Genomic DNA, 17,386 nt, shown 5'->3' with positions numbered 1-17,386 from the left:
AACCAGAAGAACATTGTACACAGTAACAGCAACATTGTGCATGATCAATTTTGATAGATTTGGCTCTTCTCAGCAATACAATGACAAATTATATACAAAGATAATTCCAAAAGTCTTATGATGGAAAATGCTATCTATATCTAGAGAAAGAACTACAGCAGTCTGAATGCAGATCAAAGCATGCTATTTTCACCTATTTAAAATTTTTTTCATGTGACTTTTTCCTTTTGTTATGATTCTTTTTTCACAACACGACTAATATAGAAATGTGTTTAATATGATTCTACATGTATAATCTATATCAGATTACTTGCTGCCTTGGAGAGGTGGGAAGAGAGAAAAAATTTTGGAATTCAATTATAAAAGTGAATGTTGGAAAAAAAAAAAAAGACTCAGTTTAAGCCCCACCTTCTGCAGGAAGCGTTCCCTGATCACCTTCCTCACCCCTGCCCCACTACTAGAGCAGGATCTTCCCCTCTATGATTACTGTTGATCCACACAGAATATTCATGTATATAGATGATAAAGATGCAGATATATCTTCACAAGTTGTCTTTCCTAATAAAATATAAGTTCCTTGAGGGCAGAAATTGTATTTGCCTTTGTATTCTCAACACTTAGCACAGAAACAGTGCTTATGACATATTGTAAGTGTTTAATAAATGGTTGTTTGTTAGGGGGTGTACGTGCAGTTCTCCTGGAGGCATGAGACCCAGAATATGCTGACTTTACAGTGATAAGGGCATGCTGACCTTGGTGAATAAACACTGTGGAGGAAATTCAGATATTCTGTGGGAAGCGCTCTGTACCAGGAGAGAGCTCCGTTACCTCCCGACTTGTGTCCTTGAGTTTAGCTCAGACTTGGCACCATGGGAACTTCTGCCTCAGAAGAAGGCGGGGCAGAAGGGGGATAAAAGTGGGGAAGCTCAAAGAGGAGTTAGGAGTTAGGGTGTGATTGCTAAAAGAAGCTGCCTAATAAAGTCTTGCTACTTTTTGTCTCTCCTGGCTCGTGACTCCGTTCTTGGAGAACGCGGCTGGTCCGCGTCCCGACTGCGCAGCGGAAGTACCAGAGAGGGTAAGGCCCGGCCGCCCCCAACAGTGAGACGGTTGCAACAGTTGTTGATAGACAAGTTGATTTTGTATTTGTCTACAGTTAATAAAGTCCCACTGAAACAGTAAAATTGGATGGGGAAGAGTGTGAAGCAAGTCATGGAGACACAAGAAAAGAGGAATAGACTAGGGCACAATAAGTAGTATGGTTTGGATGGAATGTATACATGAAGCAGAATTAGTGACTGCAAAGATATATTGGAACCAAATTGTGGAGGGCTTTGAATGCCAAGGTAAGGCATTTGATTCAGTTTTGCCCTCCCTAGACATTGCTTCCTTATATGTATTGTTTTCCACTATTAGAATGTTAGTTTCTTGAGGGCAGGGACTATTTTGCTTTTTGGATTTGTGTCTCCAACATTTAGCACAGTATCCAGTCTATAGAAAGTGCTTAATAAATGTCTTTTCATGCATTCACTCATCTAATCCAAACCATAGCCAAATCATTATACCATTTTAAGTCCCAAATTATAGCAGTTTCCTATTGTTCTCATCAAGTGGAGGCAGAAGAATAAATGATGTCATGCTGCTCAAGCTGTGCATACAAAGATCTGGTACTAAAATAAAAATCTCTTTTTAAAGAGTAGTTTTATAGCTATGTTGTGGAGAACTATGTGTTTGATTATTTCAGTTCCTTTAAAACTATTTTTATGTAAAGTTGAGACTTCTAAAATTAAAATTCCATTCGAGTCCAAATAGAGCAATTAGTTTTTGCAAGTAATCTGCTTCTTCATATCTACACTAATGAAGGAAAGGAGAGGCATAATACAGAGTAAGATAACAAAGCATTACTTGAAATTGACTCTCAAATGAGGTCAGATATTCATATGCGAAAAAAAAACAGACTACAAGACCCACACACATACTCTTCCCTTTCTTTCCATCTGTCTGATCCTATGCCCTTTCGCAGTTCAGCCCTATTACTAACCCCAAAATCTATCAGGAGGGAAGGAGGGGAGCTGTCCCTGTTTGTTTTGGGATAATTGACTAATCCTATAATTTACTTACCAATTTTCAACTCTATGGATTATCTGGATCCCTTGTTTCTTGGTGATTAGCTGCCTCTGAGACATTTCACTGATCATTAGCACCTTTTCCAGAAAGAGGGAAAAAAATAAAAAAAATTGAAAACCTCACTGGGCCAATTTTTTCCTACTGGTTTGTTCCATCAACAGACAGCCCATAAATCAGTTTGTCAGCAAATATTACTGAACAAGGAACAGAGTCAAACACATTGTTGTCTAGGGGAATGAATGTTGGAGTTGGTAATCCTATGTATGAATCCTGCCTTAGACACTTGTTATTACAGGACTTCAAATTTTAAGTTTAGAAGGGTTAAGTGACTTGTTCAAGGTCATACAAGTAGCAAGTTGGGAGAGACTAGATTTGAATATAAGTTCTCTGATTCAAGATCCACCACATTTTACTGGTTGTGGGACTATAAGTAAGTCACAACCACTCAGACCCTCAATTTATTCATCTCTAAAATGGGAATAATGACAGTATGCACTATCTACCTCACAGAATTGTTATAAATAAGTCTTTGCAAACCTTAAAGCACAATAGAAATTCATGTTTATTATTTTATTATTATTATCAATGCTCCCTACCCTCAAGTTTATAATATAGTTACAGAGCAGTACAGGAAGCCTCCTGCCCCAACTCACAAATGAGTATAATCATTGTAAATTAGAAAGTTCAGAATTCATTTTCCCATAAAAATACAAAGGTTAGGTCATTGGTTTAGCTCCAAACACCTATTAAGCCTAATAGTGTTCTTAAAGTATAGCACAGTTTTTAATAACAGAATTGTTTTGCCCTAACTTTCTCCACACCCTTTACTTTTTTGCAATTGTTACCTTTAAGTCTCAACCCTGATCAACCTTCATCATTTACTCTCTCCATTCATTTTCTGAGGCTGTGGAATATTTCAATTCATCCTATTTAATCTCTGCCCTTTAGTGTTTTGCTTTGATTTTTCATTCAATTCATTTTCACTGATTTCTTTATGTCATACACTGACTATTCTCTTCTCAAGTCTTATTTCCTTGTCTTCACATTTTATTTTTTAATTTTAATTTTATTTGTTTTTAGTTTTCAACATTTACTTCTATAAGATTCTGAGTTCTAAATTTTCTCCCCCTCCTTCTGTTTTCCCTCCCCAAGACAGCATGCAATGTGATATAGGCTACACACATATAATCATATTAAATATATTTCCACATTAGTTGTGTTATAAAGAAGAATTAGGACCAAATGGGAAAACCAGAAGAAAGAAGAAATAAAAAAAGAGAAAATAGTCTGCTTCCATCTGCATTCAGACTCCATAGTTCTTTTTCTGGATGTGGATGGCATTTTCCATCATAAGTCTTATGGAATTGTCTTGGATTGTATATTTGTCTTCACACTTTCAACAGGTCACCTTATGTTCTTTCTTTGTGGGCTCCTTCAACTCCATATCTTAAAACATCTCTCTATTTTCACTTATCCTTTTCTTTCCTTTCCTTTTTTTTGCTTTTTGGAGGGCAATTGGGGTTAAGTAACTTGCACAAGGTCACACGGCTAGTCTTTTTGTGTGTTAAGTGTCTAAGGCTGGATCCAAACTCAGGTCCTCCTGGCTCCAGGGCCAGCGCTCTACTCACTGCGCCACCTAGCCGTCCCCAGCTCTTTTTTTCTTTATTTTTTAAAATTAAAAAAAAATTTTGGAGGGGGGAAAGCAAGGCAATTGGGATTAAGTGACTTGCCCAAGGTCACACAGCTAGTTAAGAGTCAAGTGTCTGAGGCCAGATTTGAACTCGGGTCCTCCTGACTTCAGGATTCTCTATTCACTGTGTCACTGTGTCACACCCCTTAACCAAGATGAAGAGGTAGCTTTCCTTGGCCTCCTTCTCTAATACTTCACTCTATCAAATGTGAAAAATCATATTTTTTCTAGAGCTTTCACGACAGCCACCAAGGAAGATGGTATAAATATTAGTCTTCCCTTTTTACAAATTAGGAAACTGAGGCCTAAAAGGGAAGTGCCTTTGTCACAGCCGAATAGGTGATAAGTACCAGTGACTAGATTAGAACTCTGGTGTTTCAGAACTCTGATCTCCCATTTTCCATTTCACCTGGGAATGATCCCGTCTCTTTTTCACATCCTCAGTCTTTCCCTCTTCATTGGTTCTGTCCATTCTCCCTACAAACATGTTCAAGTCTCCTCTATCCTTAAACAACAATAAAACAAACCCTAAACAAACTTTCTTCAGTCTTGACGTCTACTTCTTTCACTGTCAAACTTGTTGCAAAACCATCTACACTCACTGCCTCTGTCTTCTTGCCATCCTCCCAATTTTTACTCCTTTAACCCACATTTGACTGATTCAGTCCTTTCCTGGCCAAGTCTATTCCTACATCTTCAGTAATGTCCAGAAATCCAAAGTCCATTCTCAGACCTTGATCCCTGTTCTTCTGGTCAGACCACTATGGCACTTCTCAGCAAAGAGATGGAAACTACCAGAACTTGTTTCTTCTTCTTCCCACTGACAAGAGTAGCACTTCTACTGGTGGCATCTGTGAAGCCTAATTATCATAACCTGAAGAACATAAAGGTGCTTCTTCCTTAGAGATACCAGATATTCACCTCTGGGAAGAATCTTATGCTTATTAATAATGCCACTCTCTGGGTCAAAAATCTATAATAATTCTTTATTACATGCTTAAGGTGGCAAATTCCTTTGACTAGATTTCAAGGCCTTATAGAATCTGGTCTCAGCCTACTTTTCCAGGTTCAGTTCATGCTGTTACCATTCACATACCCAGGCAGACTGGAACCATGGCCTAAATATATTTCTTATTTTTCTGACTGTAACCCTCAAACCTGAAATACTTACTCCACCCTTCTCATTGGCACTGGGTGAAATCTGATAGTTTAAGACTCTAGCATCTGTCTAGCTAAAAGTACTTGTTCCTGGATTTTACATACCTTTATTATGAACTTATTTAATTTTCCATTATAGTTCTAGGGTGGCTCAAGCCACATGGGCTTAGGAAAGGTTAGAACTCAGAACAATATATCTGCAATAGAGGGCAATTCCTTATAGCAGATCCATTTAGTTTTCTTGTTCCTGCCTTCCCCAACCTGTTCATTTTCATGAGAGAGCAAGAAGATTTTGGAGGGCTGAGGGAAGATATGATGTCTCAGATGCACATGGTCCCTTAAGGATTTTTTGTTTGTCTTTTTGGTTTTCTTATTCATTCATTTGTTTTTTTTTTGTATATGACCCTACCAAAATGGTTTGAGGGGAGATTCAGGCTGATGATACACAACTGACTAGAGTTAAAGGGATTTTATAACTCTAAGTCAGATGGAGACTTGGATAATGTTAATGGATATAAGATCTTCTCTGTCCATTAATAGTCCTTACCTGGAGCCCATTAAAGGAAGCTTGTTTAAGGGAGGCTTGCTGTAGGAAGGCTTTCACACCTTTTGTTAATTTCAAATTAGGCATTGAATCAGGAGGGTTGTGATGCCTTCTGTCTCTAAAAAGGGCATATATGTATATATATATATATATATATATATATATATATTCTGAGGTTAGCATTTTGCTTTGGGGCTCACTCATTGGAAGAGTGTTCTTGTGGTTTGACCAAATGAAACTCTGGGTAACTGTTAAGGAGACCCTTGGCTTTGAAAAACCCCAATGTTGGTGATTCTCTCTCTGGTAACTATGTATGTATTGCCTTGGTCAGACAGTTGGATCTCTCTGTTGATCTGTGCTAATTTCTCAGACAATTAAAAGCTCTGTTTGTTGGTCTATTTCTCTGCTTGTATTTTCTCTGTATTTTGTTTTGTGTATTTTCTTTGAAGTTCAGGGTACTGACTTTTCCCGTGAACTAGTAAACGTAATTAAAAAAAGGATTGTTGACCCTTTAAACAGCTATCTTTCCTAGTAACGCAGATCTAAGAACCTGTGCTAGCAGCCATCCTGGGTACGCCAGTGTGGTTGCTGCTACAACTTGGTATTAGGACTTTGATCTTGCTGACAGAAGAAAGTAGGTTTAAAAGATAAAATGGAGCTTGTAGGATCTGTTTAGCTAAATGACTAGTCTATATTCTCAGAGATTATAGCCTGGGTTATAGCAGATGCTGGGATCTGTACAGATGATTCTTCTTATGTGGGAAAGCTATACAAAGCTGAGGTTTTCCCCATGATCTGACTGTAAGTGTGAGGGTCTGCCTTTCTTGCTACAAGAGCTAAAGTGTAGTCTCTGGGCTATAAGCTAAAAATAGACAGCACAGATAATTCCTCTTCTTTCAGGGAATGACCCCTCAGCTAAAGAATACAGCTGTGGATCAGTAGGTAGAAGCGTTAAGGAAAACCTATTAGCTTGGAAGTGGAAATGATAGAGTGCAGAAAATCCATAATGAAACATATGTTTCTCCACTTATTGTACCCTTATGAATGAATCCTATGTGTGTGTATTCTTTCCACTGGTGTTATGTGATTTGTAGGAGAGTATATCTAGGTTTGTTGGAGAAAAGTTTTATTGCTAATTTTTTATTACTACTTTATTGCTCTTTATTAAATGCCTTTGCTTTGGACTAATTGTGTCCTCTGGCTGTCTAATAAAAATAAACTCATTGGTGGGGACTTCTAAAGCTATGGTTCTGAGTGAATGTGAAGCTACAGAATACTCTAAAATTGGGACACCTTTTCTGGAAACCAGTGAGAACTGTTTATTCCTCTATTGAGAGCAGGGGTTGATTTTAGAAAAATTGATGGTATTCCAACTAATGAACTATCCAAAATGTATCAAGAAAATGGGCTTGATATTAGACAGACTAGAGAAGTGAGAACTGCACTTACAGATGCTCCTGAACCATTGTATCCAAGTTTGTCACACCTTCAGGGGGACTCAGATTAAAGAAAGTGCTGCTATAGGTGGAATTGGTCAATGTGCTGAACTTGTGGCAGTGTATCAAGCCATTGGAATAGAGTGCAGAGAACGGTGTCATATATTCTCCTGTGAATGAAATTATGATAGTGAGTCCATGGAATCTAGAAGAACAGCTGACCCTATATTTGTTTCTTTTTGGCTTTTTGTCTGTTAAAATTGTCTGTGAGATTTGTTTTCTGCAGGCTTGGTACCCTCCATCTGCAGATGCCTGATTGCTTAAGCCAGATTCACCCCCTGTCCATGACTGTGATGTACCACCTCTGGAACTGGCATTGACCAAGTTCCAGATGACAGCTAAAGAACTGAACTCTCGAATGGGACCTCTTGGGGGCAGAGACAGCTCTACTTCCAATTTCAGCTTGAAGTAGCTTTGAGAAGAGACCTTCACCCCTAACCCCAAGATTTCAAGCCCCATTCATTTGGGGGGGGGGAAGATGGGGTGCTCGTGCCCAAGCCTCCACCCTAAGCTATTGTTTCATATGCACAGTTTTTCTATTATCCCTCTTAAATTGTTGCAAAGTTCTGTTGACACCAGTCTTTTCTGCCAGTTATCCCTAAACTCTCATTTATTGTTAAGGTATTTTTGCTATGTAAGGGACATGAAAGATCTTGGGGCTGAATGGAATGGGAATAGGAATTTGAAGATTTTCCCTGTCCCTTAATAGACCTAGGGGAGAGTTTGAAGACCTCCCCTGCTTTGAAAGTAAACTATGCCTCCAGTAGGCTGAATGTAATCACATGGAGCCTGTGTTGGAGGGAATTTGCTGAAGGGTACAGCAGAGCCCATAGGAAGCTTCCCTGCTGTGAAGGATAAACTCTATCCCTAATAGGCTAAATGTAGTCACATGGAGCCTGTGGTGGGAGGAATTTGCTAAAGGGAATCAGAGCCCACAGGAAGCTGGTAGTCAGAGCTAGCGAGACAGTGGGAGAGAGAGGACACTCAGGCAAGGAGTCAGATAGGCTTATGAGTAGATATGGATTTTGTATTGGTTTGTGGGAAGGCTGAAGGATGCTGTGGCTTCTCAATGTCTTTGGTACTATGATGGAATCAGCTTACTGGTTTTGGGATTCAGCTCTCTGGTGTCTAAATAAATGCTTCAGTTCTGTCCTCTATATGGAGAGTTTGGTATATTTTGCGTTTGAATGTCATGCGATACTTACAGTTATGATCTTTATCATGATCACGGGCACTGTAAATATTGCATTGGCACTACAAGCAGGAATTTAATCATAGCAGATTAGCAGGAGGTAGTGGTATAAATCTTGTGTACCAGTAACTTGGGACCTCTCTAACTATAAAAAAAAACACCAACCTTTCTGAGTATTCATATAAGAAGATAATTGTTTAGATCAACCACTCCCCATGTATTCTAAATTGAGGAACTGGGATCATTTGTTCCCCTGGATAGTTGCTATCTTCCAATGAGTGGCACAGATCATTTCTATGGCAGACTACAAGTCTCTGGTCACAGGGCAGGAATTTTATGGAAGCGGAGGACTTAAGCTAAGCCTTTCAGGACAGTAGGGTTTGGGTAAGGAGAACATCTGGGCAAAGGTTTGAAGGTAGCAATGTATAAAGTATGTTCAAGTGATAGTATATATACCTATCAAGTGATAGTATATATACCTGTGTGTTCTGTCTTCCTGCTGATACATGTGTTTGTGGAAGGCTGAGCCTAGTTTTATGAGAAAAGAGTTTTTGTGGCTCTCCTCCAAATAAATGTAAATACCATCATCAGTGGGAAGAATGGACACATAGGGATAATGTATAAGGGGAACACACAAGTGCAAGGACATATTTAAAAATAACGTATGTCACCAGCATAGATAGAAAAGATACATGTCCAATGAATGAATGTGGAGGGTCTCCAACATTGAAGACTGCTTATGACAAGTTTAACTTGGTGGCTAAAATCATTCCCAATATTTTCAGCAGATTAATTGACCTATTTCTCCTATGTATACAGAAAACAGAGTAGATTGTGATGAAATAATTAGTCTAAAGAGACATTTATCAAAGCTATCACCACAAATTGAAAATTAATCTCTTTTGTTCTCTATAACAAGTCAACCTTCACAACAGCAAAGTTGAGAAAGTAAAAAATTTTAAGAAAAAAAATTCTGTCCTTCCAGAAACTCTAATTCAGTTACCAAATCCCCCATTGCACTGAAGCTGGATCTGTTTACCAAACTGCTCTGTAGGTAAGTGGGATTGTTCAGTTAGGACAGGAGAGTCTTCAGGGTCATGATGGGTTACCTGTCACTCTCAGGAAGAAAGAAAAGGAAAAGGCCATCCCTACTGAGGATAATGTGAACGTAACTCGGCTACAGTTACCCACTCCATCAGCCCATGATGACATCTGACAATGGAGTCATCTGATTAGACTGGCCCTGATGGTGAGAAGAGACACATATGACTGTCTCCTGAGAGCATGCCAGGTCAAGGTGAGTCATCCCTGCCATCTGGTCCTGGCTCCAGGCTCCTACACAGATGTCTTTGAATTGCTGCTTCCTGGAGATCTTCCCTTACAATTCCAAACTCAAATGAGGAAAGAAAAAAAATACTCATTTATGTCCAAGAAAATCTCCACTATCCCCATCTGTCCCTAATAGTCACAGAATTGATGGGAGACACCAGGAAAGTAGATCAACACTGAAGAAACCCTGAGCAACCCTAGCCATGCCCTGGGGAGGCAGATATTGTTAGAACTGTAATCAAGGTAAAGAACTTGAGTATGGGGATGGGAAAAGGGGGGGAGAGAAGCAGTGATTTTTAAGTGCCTTACTGAAGACCACACAGTGAGTCAGTCTCAATGAAGATTAGAATTCTGAGATTTTGACCTTCCAACCCTGGTAGGAAGACCTGCTTTCCATTCACATTGACCCAAGTCCTACAGAAATAACTTGTGATGTCTGCTTTGCTGGAAGAAGAGCACTATGACATAAGCATAATTAAGTCAATAAACATTTATTAAGCACCTATTATGTGTCAGGTACCACATGTGGTAAGCTCTAGGGATAAGCTCACAGTAGAATGAAGAAAACAACATAGAAACAACTTTGTACAAACACGATATATATTAGATAAATGGAAAGTAATCTCAGATACTAGCATTGAGGGGGATTGGGAAAGGCTTCTTGTGCAGGGTGGGATTTTAGCTGAGATTTGAAGGAGGTCAGGGAAACCGGGAGACAGAGATGAGGAGGAAGAGAATTCCAGGCATTGGCTACAGCTGGGAAAATGTTCAGAGTCAAGAGAGTGTTTAGTGTGAGGAATAGCAATGAACTAATATTATTGGCTCTTAGAAGAGGAGGAAGGGGAGAAGATTTAAGAAAATTGGAAGGGGGAGGACAGGTTATGAAGGGTTTTGAATAGAAGATTTTCTATTTGATCCTGAAGGCAATAGCAAGTCAATGGAGTTTACTGAAGTGGGTTGAGATGGAATAGATGGGAAGATCTCTCTGACAGTTAAGTAGAGAATGGATGGGAAAGGGGAGAGAGTGAGTGAGGGAAACCAACCAGCAGACTTTTATAAAACTCCAGGAGTGAGGGAATAAGAGACTGCATCACCATGGTGACACATGAGAGGAGAGAAAGGGGCAAATGTGAGAAATATGACCAAAGTGGATGTGACAGGATATGGCAACTGTTTGAATATGTGTGAATGGAAAAGAGTGAAGATTTGAGGATGATGTCTTGGTTTTGAACCTGGATGACTGGGAGGTTGGTGGTCATCTTAACATTAGGAAGGAAATTAGAACAGGGGACAGTTCTGTGGGATATAGGGAGTTTTTTTTTTTGGAAGGAAAGCAGGAATTCGTGCATTTGTTTAGTTGTTTCTTGTCTGTGAAAAGGCGATGCAATCGATACACATCATTTCCCTGATCGGAGCTGGAATGGTAAGTTTGTGGTGTGCTCGTAGCAAACCTTGCTAGACCAGAGATTAAAGTGAGGAAAAGTCCAGGTTTTAGGGTGATTGCTGGAAGAGCAGGGGGACAAGGAGTGCCCAACAGCCTGCTTCATGTACCCCTCCCTTCTGCTGTCTTGCCCACCTAGGAGCTGTCACCCTACTTTGTGCCAAGCACTGATACTAATGATGATACAAGAAAAATCAGACCCAATCCATGCCCTTAACATAGTAATAATAATATTATAATTATAATTTATGACTTATTTGGAAATTACACATTTATAAATTTTTTATAAATTTATTATATATTAAATATATTTAAAACATTTATAAATTATAATTTAGTCTGGGAAATAAGACATATTGGCAAAGAATGATTATAATTCACATTGGCCATTCCAGGAAGATTACTTTATGTTTTAGGTATTCTGTGGTTTGCATCTATTCAAAAGTAGGTTTCTGTGTCTATCAGTCTCCTTTCTCTGGTTTCATTGCCACCTGAGGACTCAGTCCGCATTTGGGATCTGCTAGAGGGTCAGTGGGGGCAGATCTGCAGGGAAGACTGGGACAGTGAATAGACTGCCAGGTCTGAAGTCAGGAAGATTTTTCTTTTTAAGTTCAAATCTGGCTTCAGACAGTTACTAGTTGTGTGACTCTGAGCAAGGTACTTAACCTTGTTTGTCTAAGTTTCCTCATCTGTAAAATGAGGTGAAGAAGAAAATGGTAAACCACTGCAATATTTTTGCTGAGAAAACCCCAAATGGGGTCATGAAGAGTCAGACATGAATGAAAATGAATGAACAACAACAAGGGATCAGCAGTAAATGTGGCAAAGGGGGGGGGAGTGGAGAGTCTGGTACAGTCTGCTGGTGGCTCTCTGCCCCTGCAATCCATAATAAACTCATACCTAATCTCCCCAGTTCTTATTCTTTTCTGCCCTCAATTTCCATGACTCCACCAGACTTCTCCTTTCTAGCACAAAGGTAGCTGGATTTAGATTTAAAAGGCCTAACTTACTAGTTGTATGACTTTGTCTAAGTTACTTAACCTCTTTGGAGTCTTCATTTATTTATTTATTTAATTTAGTATTTTATTTTTCCCCAGTTACGTGTAAAAACAATTTTAAAATTCATTTTTGAAATTTTGAGTTCCAAATTCTCTTTCTCCCTTCCTCCCCAAACCCCTCATTGAGAAGGTAAGCAATTTGATATATTATACATATGTGGTTGTACAAAACATTTCCATATTAGTCATGTTGAAAAAGAAGACATAGACCAAAAAAAAAACCTTCAAGAAAAATAAAGTTAAAAAGAAAGTATGATTCAATCTGTATTCAAATACCACTAATTCTTTCTCTGGGGAAGGATAGCATTTTTCACTGTAAGTCCTTCAGTCATCTTGGATCATTGTATTGAGGAGAATAGCTAAGTCATTCACAGCTGACCATCTTACAGTATTGCTGTTACTTTTTACACAGCACATTTCACTTTGCATCAATTCATGTAAGTCTTTCCAGGTTTTTCTGAGAGCATGCTGTTCATCATTTCTTATACCACAATAATATTCCATCACAATCACATACCACAATTTTTTTCAGCCATTCCCCAACTGATGGACATTCCCTCAATTTCCAATTCTCTGTCACCAGAAAAGAGCTGCTATAAATATTTTTGTACATATTGTTCCTTTTCATTTTTGTTTGTTATCTCTTTTGGGATGCAGACCTAGTAGTGGTATTGCTAGGTCAAAGGGTACACATGGTTTTACAGCCCTTTGAGCATAGTTCCAAATTGCTCTACAGAATGGTTGAATTAATTCACAACTTTTTCAACAGTGTGGAACTGTATAAATTTCCCCTCATCTTCTTCACCATTTGTCATTTTCCTTTTCTGTTCTATTATTCAATCTAGTAGGTATGAGACAGTACTTCAGAATTGTTTTTATTTGTATTTCTCCAATTAATAGTGAGTTAGAATATTTTTTCATATGACTGTAGATGGCTTTGATTACTTCATCTGAAAACTGTTCATATCTCTGGATCATTTATCAATCGGACAATGGCTCTTATTTTTATAATCTTGTTCTCTATATGTTTGATAAATGAGGCTTTTATCAGAGAAATTTGCTTCAAAATTTTTTCACAGTTATGATTGCTAACTGTATTTTCCTCCATCCCATTTACCCTGACTCATTTATTCTATTCTCTCTCCTTTCACTCTGTCCCTCCTCAAAAGTGTTTTGCTTCTGACTACCCCCTTCCCCAATCTGCCCTCCTTTCTATCACCAGCCCCCTTCTCTCATTCCCTTTCCCTCCTACTTTCCTATAGAATAAGATACATTTCTATGACCAATTGAGTTCGCATATTATTTTCCCTCTTTGAGCCAATTCTGATGAGAGTAAGATTCAAGTGCTCCTACCTACTTCCCCCATCTTCCCTTCCATCGTAAAAGCTCTTTCATGTGAGATAATTTTCTCATTCTACCTCTTTCTTTCCCTTTCTCCTAGTACATTCCTCTCTTACCCCTTAATTTTATTTTTGAGATCATCCCTTCATATTCAACTCACACCTGTGCCCTCTGTCTATGCAAACTCCTTTTAACCACCCTACTAATGAAAAAGTTCTTATGAGTTACAAGTATCAACTTCTCATATAAGAATATAAACATTTTAACCTTATTAAGTCCTTTATAATTTCTCTTTCCTGTTTACCTTTTCATGCTTCTCTTGAGTCTTGTATTTGAAAGTCAAAATTACTATTCAACTCTGATTTCTCATCAAGAATGCTTGAAAGTTCTCTATTTCACCAAATGTGCATTTTCCCCTAAAGGATTATACTCAGTTTTTCTGGATAAGTGATTCTTGGTTGTAATTCTAGCTCCTTTGCCCCTTGGAATATCATATTCTAAGTTCTCTGGTCCTTTAATGTAGAAGCTGCTAAATCTTATGTTATCCTGACTGTGGCTCCATGATACTTGAATTATTTCTTTCTGGCTGCTTGCAATATTTTCTCCTTGACCTGGGAACTCTGGAATTTGGTTATTATATTCCTGAGAGTTTTCATATGAGGATCTCTTTCAGGAGGTGATCAACGGATTCTTTCATATTCCACTTTACCCTCTGTTTCTAGAATATCAGGTTAGTTTCCCTTGATATTTTCTTGAAAGATCATGTTTAGGATATTTTTTTGATCATGGCTTTCAGGTAGTCCAATAATTTTTTAAATGCTTTCTCTTGGATTTATTTTCTGGGTCAGTTGTTTTTCCAATATTTCACATTGTCTTCTATTTTTTTATTCATTTGGTTTTATTTTATTGTTTCTTGATTTCTCATAAAGTCATTAGCTTCAATTTGCTCAGTTCTAATTTTTTAAGAACTTATTTTCTTCAGTTAGCTTTTGTACCTCCTTTTTTATTTAGCCAATCATACTTTTAAAGGAGTTTTTTCTTCAGTGAATTCTTGTGCCTCTTTTTCCAGTTGGCCTATTCTGTTTTTTAAGGTATTATTTTCTTCAGCATTTTTGGTGTCTCCTTCACTAAGCTATTGACTCATGATTTCCTTGCATCACTCTCATTTCTCTTCCCAATATTTCCTCTACCTCTCTTTCTTGATTTCCAAAATCCTTTTTTGAGCTCTTCCATGGCCTGAGACCAATTCATATTTTTTTGGGGGGAGGGGAGGACTTTGAATGTAGGATTTTTGACTTTGTTATCTTCTTCTGAGTGTGTTTTGATCTTCCTTGTCACAATAGTAGCTTTCTATGGTCAGCATTTTTTTTCTATTGTTTGCTTATTTCCTCAGCCTATGTCTTGATTTTTAACTCTTTGTTAAAGTAGGGCTCTGCTTCCAGGGTGGAGAGTGCACTGTCCCAAGCTTCAGGGGTTTTTTGCAACTGTTTTCAGAGATACTTCTAGAGACCTGTGACTTTTCAGTTCTTCCAAGGTAGTATGATCTAAGAAGAGGTGCATTTACTACTCTTCTGGCCTGTGCTCTGTTCTGTGAGTGACCACAAGCACTCTTTTCTGCCCTGGAACTGTGAGGTGGGTTCCCCCTCCACTGTGGCTACAAATTCTGCTATGCCAATGCTCTTCCTCATCCTGAGACTGCCACCCAGGACTGTGACCCAGATCCAAGTATGGGCAAAACTACAGAGTCCTGTCTCATGGTAGCAAAGAGATCCCTGTAATCACCTTCTGACCACTTGTTCCACCCCCTTATTGTCTGTGGACTCAGAGTTCCAGAAGCAGTTGCTGCCGCTGCTGATTCAGTGGCTCCCAAGGCCTACTCCTAGTTTGCTGGGCTGAGTCTGTGGTGGCGTGGCCTGTGCTAGGCTGTGCTCCACTCTCACCCACATGTAACAGACTTTTCCTGCTGACCTTCTAAGTTGTTTTTGACTGGAAAAGTATTTCACCTCATCCTTTTGAGGCTTCTGGTGCTCCAAGAATGGTTTTATGGCATTATTTAAAGGTGTTTGGAAGGATGGGGGGAGGGGAGAGCTCAGATAAATCCCTGCCTTTTCTCTGCTATCTTGGCTCCACCCCCTACTTAACCTCTTTGGGCCTCCATTTCTTGATCCATAAAATGAACGGATTAGATAATTGGGTGACCTCTATGCTATCTTCCATCTTTACATCTACAATTCTGTGATACCAGTTCTCCTTCTGGGAGAACAAATAGTCTCCTACTGGATTATTTATAATTTTTTTATGTTCACTGACCAAAGTCTTCTCTTAAAGACACAAAATCTCTTGGCACCCTCTCCTAGAATTACAGGATTGTAGAGTTGGGAGGATCTCAGTAGCTGCATAGTCTAGCCCATATACAAAAAAAAATCCTACCGATTATAACCTGACAAACAAGTGCTCATCCACTTCTACGTCTCCAAGAAGGGAGGATCCATCCCATCTTGAGACAGCCCATTCCACTCTTGGACAGCTCTTACTGTTAGAAAATTTTTCTGATGGTGAACCTAAGTTTGCCTTTTTTGCAACTTGCACTGACTATTCATGGTTCAACCCTTTGGGGCCAAATGAAAAAAGTCTCTTCTCCCCACAAAAATCCTTCAAATACTTAGTCAGATATTATGTCCCCCCTAAGTCTTCTCCAGGATAAACATGTCAATTCTTTTAATAGGTATTTGTTAGACACGGATTCAAGGCCCTTTACCAACCTAGTCACATTCCTCTGGATGCTCTTCTGCTTACCTAACAAGGGCAGACATATTGGAACTTTTGTTGTTGTTATTGTTGCTCAGTCATATCCAATTCTCCATGACCCCATGGACCATACTATCCATGGAACTTTCTTGACAAAGACACTGAGTGGTTTGCCATTTCCTTTTCCGGACGATTAAGACAAACAGAGGTTAAGTGATTTGCTCAGGGTTACAAGCTAATAAGTGTCTGAGGCTGGATTGGAGCTCAGGTCATCCTAACACTAGGTCCAGTGCTCTACCCCCTGAGCCATTTTGCTACCCCAATAGTGGGATGATCACCTCTGTATTTCTGAATCCATTCTCTTCTTAACTGCAGCCCCAAATTACATTAGCTTAACTGCTACACAGTATGACTGACTCACATTGACCTTAAACCCCCCTCCCCAGATACTATTCAAAGGAATTCCTGTCTAGCCATGATTTCTTCATCTTATACTTATGAAGTTGATTTTTTGTACCTAAGTGCAAAAATTTACATTTATCCTTATCAATTTTCATCTTTTTGGGTGCAGTCCAATGTTCTAGCTTGTTTTCTTTTGGATTGTGATTCTCTCATGAGTCTCCAAGGCTGGTTGTTCCTTCTCTCACAGTCCCCAACACAGCAGCCCAGGAGGAGGGGATGGTACATTTCTTGTTCCCTACTGCCACTTTCATCCTCTCCCTCTGCCACCATCACCCAATAATCTCCTTTAAAGCTCTCTCCATCTAGTCCAGGGCCTTAATACTATCATCTACGGACCTCTGGGTTATAGCACTGATTTTTGGGTTTATTATACTTTTAGAAAGTAAGTACCTGGGATAGGGGCAGCTAGATGGTTCAATGGATAGAGTATTGAGTCTAGAGTCAAAAAAGATCTGAGTTCAAATCTGACCTTAGTTATGTGATACTAGGCAATCATTCAACCCTTCTTTGCCTTAATCCACTGGAGAAAGAAATAGCCAACCACTCCAGTATCTTTGCCAAGAAAATCCCACAAACATTATGGTCCACGTGGTCACAAAGAGTCAGAAATGACTAAACAACAACCCAGGATATACACACATCCTATTACAATACTATGAGGTCATAGCATATTTATTCAACATATTAAATGCCAGGCAGAGGCAGAATTGGCATTATGTCTGGAGACCCAGTCTTGGGGCTAGGAAGATTTTACTTCAAGTCTCTCCTCTGGCACTTACTGACTATCTAGTCCTGGACAAGCC

At 39.0% G+C, this 17,386-nt stretch overlaps 1 protein-coding gene across 9 annotated transcripts in view; it reads right to left on the bottom strand.

The window, feature by feature from the left end:
• Positions 1-17,386, bottom strand: part of ALPK1 (alpha kinase 1) — a 152,339-nt gene that overhangs the window by 73,194 nt on the left and 61,759 nt on the right. For 6 of the 9 annotated variants that reach the window (XM_069095308.1, XM_069095302.1, XM_069095352.1 and 3 more), the window contains one exon: positions 2,119-2,201. The exons of the other annotated variants lie outside the window; for them this stretch is intronic. The gene's annotated coding sequence lies outside the window, so the exon portion shown is untranslated. The remainder of the gene's footprint in view (positions 1-2,118; positions 2,202-17,386) is intronic. 9 annotated transcript variants of the gene reach the window in all.

Source organism: Petaurus breviceps, unplaced genomic scaffold (genome assembly GCF_028583685.1).
Source record: "Petaurus breviceps papuanus isolate PSGF00001 unplaced genomic scaffold, PetGlider_PUasm1.0 126, whole genome shotgun sequence".
NCBI classification, from domain to species: Eukaryota; Metazoa; Chordata; class Mammalia; order Diprotodontia; family Petauridae; genus Petaurus; species Petaurus breviceps.
Note: the sequence above shows the minus strand (reverse complement) of the source record. Positions and strands in the feature narration are given on the sequence as shown.